General features: G+C 41.7%; 1 protein-coding gene across 2 annotated transcripts in view; it reads right to left on the reverse strand.

Moving 5' to 3' along the window:
- PGAP1 (post-GPI attachment to proteins inositol deacylase 1) overlaps positions 1–12,293 on the reverse strand; it is a 1,466,013-nt gene that overhangs the window by 13,881 nt on the left and 1,439,839 nt on the right. The window lies entirely within an intron of this gene.

Consider the following 12,293-nt stretch of genomic DNA (forward strand, 5'->3'; position numbering starts at 1 on the left):
AAGTAGTGCACATAACAAACATTTTGAAAATTGGATCAGCTAAACTCGAGATATAAACTTTTTACTCAACGAGAAATGTACAGATATATTCTTAGATGCGCAGTAGAAGCAGAGGGACATATGAAAAAACCTACATCTATTCAGTCATGCCTCTGGAAAAACATCATTACAGAACAAATACAAGAACAAAATAGAATACCATTCAAGGGATCAAAGAAAAGATCATTGTTTCTGGAAAACTAGTTCAGGTCCGAAACACGTAGATACTTATGTCACTCAAGTGAATCAACACAGCCAGTACCATCCAGGCTCCTAGGTCAGTTACAGTGAGTACTTAAGGGCCTGCCAGTACATCGAATTGTTTGCAGTTTGAAACTTTACCATCTGTATTATCAATATCATAACCTTGCAGTCTAAATACGTCACTCTAATAACATTTTGTGTTTTGCTTTTTGAAAGGGTTCTGAAGAAAGTTAGACTGCATGTGGCGTGCTTACACATTACAATAAATAAATAAATACAGTCGGGGAGAGAGGGACAAAGCGAAATGAAAATCATTAAAAGAAACCACAAGATGATCGGCTGCTCAAAACACGCAGTATGGGCGACATACATGCACTGTAGGGCTAGAGGGGCAAAACCTAATGAAAGAAATTCAGGAAAATTAAAACTTGCCTACAAAACATACAAAAACATGTGCATCCTCCCAAGACAATTCAGCATTACTCTCTAAAGTGGGATGGACAAAACGAAATTAAAAACAATTTGTGAAACCACAAGATGATCGTCCACCGTCAACATGCAGTGTGGCAGCCATATATACACAGTAGAGATGAAGGGACAAAAATTAAAAACATTCAGAAAAATGAAAAATATACTGCATGAAACCAAAAATATCTGCACCCTGCAACACACACATCTGTTCATACAGGCGCACTGGTCATCTTCAACGCCACCCTCTCCTTCTCTCCTCACATCTCCAACGTCTCTAAGAAGTAACACTTTCAGCTGCACCTCCTCAGAGGTATTCTTCCTTTTCTCACTTTCCCCCAGAAGCTCAATGTCTCTAGAGCCCTGGTCCTCTCCAGGCTGGACTATTGCAACAGCCTCTTTCTAAATCTGCCTGTCTCTACTCTTCGACCTTTACAACTCATCCAGAACAGGACTGCAAGACTTGTCCTTGGCCTCAAGCCCAGGGATCGGGTATCCGGTAATATTATTCCCATATATATGGTCGCCGTACATAATATCACCGGTGTCACCCGCATGTTCCATGCAATAATGTCCCCACAAAAAACTGCCATTTTTCGGCGATATTTTTGCATGGCGATATTTTTGTGGGGACATTATTACATGGAACCAGGGATCGTATCTCTCCAGCTCTGAAATCTCTGTAGCTCCCTGTGGTTGCAAGGATCAAATTCAAGACCCTTTGCATCGTCCACAAGGCTTTCTGGGGCCTGGCACCGCACTACTTCCAACGTTCTCTTCCTAAACATCTTCCTTCTCGCTCTCTCCGCTCATCCACCTCCAATTCTCTGAGAGCCAGACGCTTTTACAAGCAGAGAATGAGAGCAGATCTCTTTCCTCAGCTGGGGCCTCCCTCTGGAACAGCCTCCCTACCCCTCTTAAACTTGAGCAGAACCACCTCAGGTTCCGAAAGCAACTCAAGACCTTCCTTTTCGCTTCCGCTTTCCCTCTTCCTCTCCCCTGCTAATGTCTCTGATAACTCCGAACACTGGTCACCTGGCCACCCCTGTACTCGGGGCCAGGCGTCTGCATGTCCAGTTTCCCTCGCACTGCCACTGGGCTTCATCAGTCCCTTCTCTTTGCACTTAAGAGCAATACTCTGGCAGCACTTATTGAGTCGCCTGCACTTCTCCTCACCCCTTGGCACTTCTCCCCTCCCCTCTTCCCTGCACCTGTGCGATCTGTATGACACAAGGCCTAGTAAGATCGCTGTTTGTCCTCCTTTTGTTAACCCCTCCTTGTCTTGTCGTTCCTAGAAACATTTGTGTACAGATCCGTTATAAATGACTTATCATATCATATCATATCGTAGAGGGACAAACAAAACTAAAAGTAGTACATGAAATTTACAAGATCATGGCTGCCATACATGCACATTAGGCTTGAAAGAAGCAAACAAAACGAAAAACATTAAACGTTCAGGGAAATAAAAACAAACAAGGACACCTGAAGCCCATAACACACAACAAAAGAGACCCTTTTATTCTGCGCATTAGGAAAGACAAGTCAAAATTAACAGAAAAAAAAAAACTGAAAAACGTGCACAAACATTCACAGCTCCCACAGACACACACCTATATATTCAGTCAGGCACAGTAGTGTCAGAGGGATAAACTTAAATGTAATATTTTTCAAAACGTCCTAGGTGATATGCCACAAACAAAAAAGCAGTGACGCCACGGTACACTCACAGTAGGATTAGAAGGACAAAACTAAATATTACAATTATTCTGCAAAATGCACAACAGAATCGTCCACACCCGAAAGGCAGTAGAACTATTGTACAGCCATGGCAAGTTTGAATGGAAAAAACAGACAAAACAAAATGAAAACTATTGTAAGGCTAGCCCAATTTACAGGGGTATCCCTAATTAGAAGGGTGCCCCTAATCACGCTCACACCAGAGTAAATATTCCCCTGTAGGCAAGTAAGGCCAAGAATCTATCTTGCAAGGATAACAAATGTATTCTTTACAAAAATGAGAATGGGGTCAAAGAACTCTGCTCCTTGAACGGCCTTCTGTCCCTCTTCTGTTCCTTTCTCCTACAAACTGGAGCCAGGCAGGAGCTTTTATACTTATGACTTGCTGTAGTGGCATCGCTAGATATGGGCATGGCTTTATCCCAACTCGTCCTGCTTCCATACAAGGGATGCTCTAGTCTTCCTTTCTTCATTGTCAGCCATTTCTGTTAGGACTTGCTACTTTACATATTGCTACCTTACATAGACACACACTGCAGCCCTGCACACTCTTACAAACCTTGAGCCCTAGCTCCAAGAAAAACTAAACATTTCTCTAACCAATTTTCATTCATACTCCACTCATTCTAATCATATTTGTATGTGGTCCTGTAATTTCCTTTAAACCTGGTTTTCATAATTCTGCATGTTGTGCATTGAGCATGTTAAAATCCCCTTTTAGCATGCATGGGCTTTTGACAGACAGCAGACAGCTGCTGGGTTGGTTTGTGCTGCTATGCCAACCTTAGTGACGCAACACAACATGAGCCCTGCGATCCATTTTAGCACATGCTGCATTAATTCCGGCCGAGAGCCTGCTTGCATCTATGCTTGCATCTACCATGCTTTAAGAGTTTCAGAACTGCATAGAATTTGACATTTACAAATGTATTCAGCTAATAGATATGTGCACCTTATATTTAAATAATAACTGCCTTCTTTTAGTGCCTGCCCATTTCTGTGTGTGTGATTATATTTGCATGAAAAAGCTTTCCCAGTGCTCCTCCTCCCCCTTGGTCCATTGTAGTGCTAGAAGCAGTCAAAAGAAGTCTTGCCTAATTCTAAAGCCCTGGCAGGTGTAGGAAGGCACTAGCTCCTTCCCAACACTATTCCATCAGACGCATAACATGATTTGATGCATCAAGACAAATGTGCCACAATAATTAATATAAAAATCATACAATGCTCTCTTAGAAACTAAGACATCTATAGGCAAACCATATTTTATGAAGAGATTATTGTTGCTACCTATAAAAAAGGTAAAGTCTACAAATATTGAGAATGCCCTATTTAAGGGTTTAAACTATTAAACCTAGGGCTAAACGATATGGACCAAAAGTCATATCTCAATATTTTTGGGTTGAATGGTGGTATACGATATATATCTCAATATTGTTTATGTGGGTTAAATGCTCAGTTGTAAGCCAACTACATGTGGGATGCCAACAGTATTAATACTGAAGAGTAAATGCAAAACACAATTGGCAGTTAACCTCATCCTAAAATTGCAATTGATTCAAAAGGACATCATCTAAAAAATAATGGCAATACTAAAAAAAAAAAAAAATAAGTAGGATACACATCCCTATATGCATTGAAGTAGACATTTTATCCTATAAATGTAATGGGTCACAGATATATATATATATATATATCACTAACAAAAAACATTGTTAAAGGGACGTTATGGTTAAGTTGCACTAGCATATATATATATATATATATATATATATATATATATATATATATATATATATATATATATATATATATATATATATATATATATATATATATATAAAAGAGGAGAAAGTGAATCGCACTCTCCGCGGTCAATTAAGACCAAAATCCATGAGGAAACACACATAGCACAGCTCACGAAGAAAGTAAAGGTCTTTAATGTGACCAAAAAATAAACAAAATACGGCTGGGGAGCAGCGGCTAAAACAGAGGCAGAACGCCAGGATGCACGACCCGCACACAACACGTTTCACACTCAACTGAGTGCTTGTGGGGACGCTCTGTAACTGCTTTTCTTTTTAAATTCTATGATGTGCATGCAGCATTTGGATTTTAAAGGTCTGAGGAAGCCTGAGCATTCAGGCGGAACGCGTGACCATCTTCCACCCGTGGGGTGAGTGTTTTGTTCAACCTTACAGCTGTCACAGAGGCGAATGATTTCACCTCTGTTTTTTGTAATGTGCTGTATTAAGCAACAATAAATATGATATTCTAAATAGCTAGGTCTTGTGTGCTGGAGTATTTTCTACGCATGCCCACTGGGTGGTTTTTTGCACTGTTACAACCGCGCAGGGGCTTGTGTGCTTTTCTCACATTTACAAATTTGGCTAAATTTGTCACTCCAGCACCAGCCACTTAAGGAGGTAGAGCGCCATCTTATAGCTAAATCGATTTACTCATATTTAGCTTATGGCTGCCACCTCCCTTGACTTAACACATTGGTAGAGGGAAATTTGGAAAAGCCCAGTAACCTGGTATCCTATATTAGTCAAGGTGTGCCCCCCCCCGTCTCTGTATGAGGGTCATTGTGTTTTCCTGTATTTGGTAAACGCATGTGAGATTTGTATCTGGTGATTTTTTTTCTGACCAGGGGGAGACCAACTAAGCACTTCGTTGCCACGATCTAGTGGAGTGAGGAAGGTATAGCACAAGTTGATTTGCCCAGTGGTATCAAGCTTAGTCATTCAGCTATTTTTCATACAGCACATGCAATAGATCTAGCGCGGGTTACAGTTTTCTCTAGCCCGCTGCTATGACAGACCAGGTTGAAGCCAGGAGACGGGCGGCGTCAAGCATCCTTTTCAACCAAGAGGCAACAACAACTGATATTGAGGTGGACAAGAGTCTTCCAGCAAGTCTTACTGTACAGCAAAAATTGGACAAGCTTGAAAAAATCAAGAAAAAAGAGATATCGAAATGGTGGGAGGCCATGACTCTGCAAACATATCTTGAAGTTCAAAGAATCCCTAGAGGACTAAGAATCCTCACGATCCCAACTTTTGAAGATATGAACCCCGAGCTAATTAAAGAATGGACAGACCACACCAACACATGCTCCTTCAAGATGATTGAAAGTTTGGTCAAATATGCGAAAATAGATAGAACCAAACTACTTAAAGACATTGAAGTGATGGAGGAACAGCTTTTCACTTCAGAAGATGGCGATGAATGTAAGAGTAGACTGTCGCGTCTGGAAGAAAATCTGGAGAGACATGAGGGAGAAATCAGAATGAGAAAACAGCATAAGTTCAAACGAGATTGTATAGACTACGAACAAGGGAGGATTTATACCTTTGCCAAGAGATTTGATAATCCCATCAAAATCAGATTGTAACAAATGGAAACCAACAATGCTCAAGCATCAGTCCCATTAGGTGAAGAACCGAGCAGCTCTGAAATGAGTTCATCAGAAACAGAAGGAATGGGCTCAAAAATGGGGTCGTGCATGGCCCCAACTCATGCCAACCTTTATATGGGATGGTGGGAGACTAATCAGACGTGGACAGAAGAATTGGAACATTGGACCCAACATATAAAAATTTGGTATCGATTTATCGATGATTTGTTTATTAATTGGGATGGGACCGAGTTGGAGCTAAAGGAATACGTGAATATACTTAATGACAACGCATTAAATTTGGAACTAACCACGGTTATCAGCAAACATAATCTGGTATTTCTAGACATGGAATTCCAGGTAGAGAAAGATAGGGTGACCTCCAAATTATACAGGAAACCCACCAGTTCCAATTCAACTCTCCACGCCAAAAGTCATCACCCAAGAGCCCTAATAGACTCCATACCCTATGGGGAATTTTTGAGAGCGAAAAGAGCCTGCAGCAATAGCGATGACTATATGAGTGAAGCCAAAAAAAAAATCGGTCAGAGATTCATTAAACGAGGATATGAAAAGGATGTTATCTCCAAAAGTTTTATGAAAGCAAAAATACCCACTAGAAAATCCTTGTTGTCTAGAAAAGTGAAAGCGAAAGACAAAAAAAATCAGGCTAATCACAGGATTTAACCATCAAGCTAAAGAAATCAAAATGATAATGAATAAACATTGGAAAGTTCTGCTCACTGACTCTCATCTCAAGCTAGTGCTTGATGACTTCCCTCAGGTCACTTATCGTAAGGCTCCCACGCTCAAAACCATGCTGTCCCCCAGTATGGTAATAACCAAACCAGCTGAAAACACAGGAATGATTCAGAGTGGAAGAACTGGTTTCTACAAATGTGCTCACTGTAAATTGTGCAATGTGTCTAAGGTTCCCTTTCAGGGTGTGAATGGCCAATGCTGGAAATATAAACACAGAATTTCTTGTATCACAAAATATGTGGTCTATGTGATTACATGTACTTGTGGCCTTCATTATATAGGCTCGACAATAGGTCCTTTAAAGATGCGGATTCTCCAACACTACAGAGCCATCAAAAATGGAGATTTAACATACCCTCTCACTAGCCGCTTTCAAGAAAAGCATAATGGCGATGTGAAATCTCTATCCTTTACGGGGTTGGCCTACATACCACCCAGTAAAAGATTAGGCAACCGAGAATTGAAATTAAGGCAATTAGAAGCAACACTCATTTGTAAGTTTGACACCATGAGACCGAAAGGATTGAAAATAGATGCAGAACTTTATGTGTTCTTGCAAACCTGAGCTTTTCAATAATATGAGGGTTATAAAGTAATGACAACAAAGCCAACAAAACTATATACTGCCGAAAAAACCCCTCCCCTCCAGGAGTCACAAAACAATCAATGAACTGGTCTAATATAATAGCAGAAATTTACCCCAAATCTTGTTAAATATTGTAGTTTTCTTCTCTCTCTGATATAACACTCTCTCCATATCCGCTAGAGAATGCATTTCTGAAATCCATTCCTCAATAGTAATAGGGTTAGACGTTTTCCAATGTCTCAAAATTAGTTTCTTCCCCACCATTGCCCCACGAAAGATCCATTTCTTCTGGGAAGTAGTCAAGTCGTCCAATAAATCCCCACAGCCTAGTACAATTGTCTTAAAATCCATATGAACCGTCTCCTCCAAAATCTTTTCACAGATCTGATCAAACTCGAACCACAAACCTCTCACCCTCGAACATCCCCACAACATATGCTCCAAGGTGCCCTCCTCATGTGAACACGCCCAACATTCCGAGCTGTCACTCATCCCTCTTTTCATCATTCTCTCAGGTGTCCAGTATGTTCTATTCAAAATCTGTATTTGACGCGACCTATCAGCTTTGTTGTCATTACTTTATGATGTAATTTAGTGTACATATTATTTCGATGTTGTGTTATTCTTGAAAATAAATAATTCAATAATATGAGGGTTGCCCACAAACTTGATTTAGGATATGTGTTTAGATCCCTGCATACTATCATCATAAGGGCATTATTGAAGCATTTGTCCATATCCATTAAGAGTTCTAAACTTGCCATTTGCACACATGGTTAGGAGTAATTTGAAATACAGGATGACCCTTAGGCAATCCTTTTATTTGTATGAACTGCACTGTATTATTGACATGGGAGGAGCGAGAGTTAGACATCTCCATACTGCTATGTATCGAGAAGCTGATCGACATATTCTATGAGACTGCTATCTTTTTGCACTTTATCATTGACATAGAAACTGCGATTTGCACAAGGGAGTAATAGTTGGACATTTGAATTACAGGATGACCCTTAGGCCATCACTTTATATTTGTATGAACTGTACTGTATTATTGACATAGGAATTGCCATTTGCACATTGGGAGAAGTGAGAGTCAAACATCTCCACATTGCTATGTATTGAGCTGTTGATTGATTTATTTAATGAGGCTACTATTCTCTAGCACTTTATCATTGACATAGGAATTGCTATTTGCACAAGGGACATTTCAGTGGTGTAATGGATCCTATTTCTGTGTATTTATTGTATTGGGCTGCTATCCTTATGGATTAAATTATTGACTTAGGAACTGCTATTTGCACATTGGGAGGAGCTATATGATGAAACAATTTTATTCTCTTTCCAGACTCCGGCCCACCCGTGCATCTATTAAGCAATAGGGCACCTGCCTGTTTGAACAATGCCTATTATAGGTACACTCTGGAATAACAGGGCACTTGCTTATTGACGATTTGGCTGCGGCCGTTGTGCGCATAGTCCTTGGCTTGCAAACACTGACCCTATGTGGGGGCGTATGTCTGAGAGCGGCTATCTAAGCTGGTTTCAGTCATCTGATTATGAACAGGCACACTTGTGCTCATTTGTTACACATCAATTGTAATTTGACAACAATATTTTAAATAAGCAGTTTCTAATGTCTCTATGGTGTAGTTCACATTGCGGTAGCTAACATAGGTGTTAAGTGACTTCCTTACGCGTAACTCTTACGCATTTTTCCATCGTATATACCTTATTTATAGGACTTTGACCATTCCAATATGGAGGTCATCGTATGTGATAGATTTCACTATTGTTGCCTTGTAGCGGTCACATGACCATTTTTGCACGTGATGCGACACGAGTGGGGACGCTCTGTAACTCTTTTCTTTTTAAATTCTATGATGTGCATGCCGCATTTGGATTTTAAAGGTGTGAGGAAGCCTGAGCATTCAGGCGGAACGCGTGACCATCTTCCACCCGTGGGGTGAGTGTTTTGTTCAACCTTACGGCTGTCACAGAGGCGAATGATTTCACCTCTGTTTTTTGTAATGTGCTGTATTAAGCAACAATAAATATGATATTCTAAATAGCTAGGTCTTGTGTGCTGAGTATTTTCTACGCATGCCCACTGGGTGGATTTTTTGCAGTGTTACAACCGCGCAGGGGCTTGTGTGTTTTTCTCATATATGGAACGTTATGGTTACAGGTCAAACCGAAACACCCAACAAATTTGCCAGTTCTGGTAAGCTAGGCAACCATAACTCGCGCCAGCGCTGTGCTCTGCTAAGACTAACACCCATGACATTAAAGACGACATCACATATGTCACTGATGACATCAGCCGTTCACACCTTCTTGTGGGACCCATTGCAACATGGGGGCCACCTGCACCTCTACTAAATAACGCTTAATCTCTGGGACCCCCATACCCCACAACGTGGGGACAGGACCCTTTGGGGCACTCTAGGTCTACCCCGCGCTTCCTCAAATGAAGTGTAGGATCTCTCTCCCCAAATTATTAACTGTTTGGGCTGGAATCCGGATTGGGAGTGAGCTCACTGTTTAGAGGAGTCTAGGTAATAGGGTCAGTTTTATAGCTGTTGTACGCACAGACCACGAGAGGTCCTGCATGTTCCATCTCCTGAGATCCTCTGATGAAGCTTTCAGTACAATCAGAACATTATCCCCATACAGGCCTTCATACTGTGGGCGTTAGCTTCACCCCCAGATATTCTAATGCCTCCTGTTCCCAAGCTAGCACTTAGTCTTTACTCCATTCTATTACTTGTTCGGGGTGCTCTGTGATATTAAGCGCTTTCGATTTATTGTAATTAATGAGAAACCCAAAGAGATCTGCAAATGTATCGAAGAGGGAGAGAATCTGTTGTGTTCCGAAGGAATAATAGTACGTCATCTGCATATAATGCAATTTTGCGTGTGCCACCTTCAGTCACTATGCCCTGAATCTCAAGCTGTGTAGCAGATGACAAGTGAGATAAATGTAGCCCAACACTAGTTATACAAAGCGTGCTCAAATGAGCCAGTACTCAAGTACGGACAGATATGAATCTGTCCTCTCCTGAAGCGAGTAGCCACCACAACCAACAGATGCCAAAAAACCTGGGGCCCGAGGACCACAAAGTGGTACTGGTGTTTGCCAAACAAGAAACTCCCATATTTTCTCTGCTTGGGATGGATTGGCATATGCACTTGGGCATCCTGAAGGTCCAGGGACACCAGCCAGTACTGACGGTCCAGGGACTGCAAGATGTAGGCAAGTGTGAGCACCTTGATCTTGGCCTTGCAAACGTATAAGTTCAGCAGTGGCTGATTGAGGATGGCTCACAGATCTCTGGTCTCCTTCAGCACCAACAAATAATGGGAATTCCATGCTCTAGCACTCTCGGAGCTAGGCACAACTTGGATTGTGGCCTTTGCCAAAAATTGCAATAGTTACTCATGTAGTAGGGTGTCAAAGGGCAGGTTATAGCAGGAATGGGGATTTAATCAGGGAATGGTGGAAGAAAGAGACTGCTCCCTCAGGAAATAACCTGTAAACCTAAGCGGTGGTGCTCATCCACTCAGGGTCAAACAGTGCTAGCCCCACACAAAACAAGTATGGACAAACTCAAAATTAAAGGTTTTGAACCAGGTATGGAGGAGGGGATTGTTGAGGTGGAAACAATGTTTCCCAGAGAATATGCCTGCGTTGAGGCTTGCTGGAAGGCATCCAGCTTCTAACCCTGTGATCCAACAAGGCATCCAACCTTTACTCCTCTGATCAACCAAGCTAAAGTTCCTTTGACAAAAGGCGTGGAAGGCTGCTGAACCACCAGCATGAAGAACTTGGATGTGGCATTGGACCCTATGCATTTTTCAAGTGACTCATCCACCTTGGAGCCAAAAGACAAAACGACTTTGGTAATGCGGTTTCTGTTGGACACATTCATTCCTCCCACAGATTCCTCATCTTCTGAAATATCGCTCTGACGCAGTCATCTCGGGAAACCTTTTTTCTTAGTCACGAGGTAGGGCTGTCTTACTCTAAGATCAGCGCAGTTGTCTCCTCTGCATAATTTCAAGCAGGAATGACATCATACGCTCAACGTGGCCGATGCTGTTTTCCCTTAGTTCCACTCTATTGTCCTAAGGAAGGCAAGAAAAGACAGAGTATAAGAGGGAACAATCTTGGTCACTCCTAAAACATTTGTTAATAACTTGGATTTCAGATTAGTGGGGAAGGCAATGAGGAATCTGCGGGAGGAATTTAAATGCCCACCAGAAAGAACATTAGCAAAAGTAAGTGATTTGTTCTTCTAATGGACAAATTCCAGCCACAGATTCACCTTCTGAAAAAGACTCCAAAGCCATATTACTATGGAACAAATCTGATAAAAGCAAGACATTTTGAAACACTGACCTTTCCACCGAGTCATCAACTCTGGCTAACGAATTGAGCAGATGTCTAGAGAAAGAGTGAATCGATGCTCATGGTGCAGCTTGACATTCTTCACAATTGGGACACCTCTTTGTAAAGCTGATGTCGCACACATGCCTCTTGCTGAGTGAGCATGAAATCCCACCGCCAGAACCTCATTATTTACGGTTTAAGTTGCTTACCTGTAACTATTATTCTCTAGCATGAGTCTGGCATTGATTCACATGCTCATGAATATTCCCTGGTAAAAGAAAAAACAGTTTCACTTTCGCTTGAAAAGAACAAGTTACTTTCTTACCTGGTAACGTTCTTTCAATGGGATATTCGTCCGACGTATTCCACATCTCTGACAGTAATGTCCACAGCTGTGCTGCTTCGGAAATTTTTTCAGCGTCAGCGTCCTGCGTCAATGACGTCGATACGCTGTCCCTCGAGGGCCTCCGTCGAGAGCCGACATCACCGGATGTTATATGTAGGACGCACGACGCCCGTAGCCTCAGTTGTAGTTTTTCCCCAGAACGTGTGGCACCAATCTTCTGCCAGTATGACTTCAGAAAGCCTTGCGGAAACGTAAGCTGCAATCGCATAAGAAATTCTGTAGAGGGGCAGGCTGGCAGGGTTCGATGTGGAATACGTCGGAGGAACATCCCGTCAAAAGAACGTTACTAGGTAATTAAGTA

Source organism: Ambystoma mexicanum, chromosome 9 (genome assembly GCF_040938575.1).
Source record: "Ambystoma mexicanum isolate Mex_15411 chromosome 9, UKY_AmexF1_1, whole genome shotgun sequence".
Lineage (NCBI taxonomy): Eukaryota > Metazoa > Chordata > Amphibia > Caudata > Ambystomatidae > Ambystoma > Ambystoma mexicanum.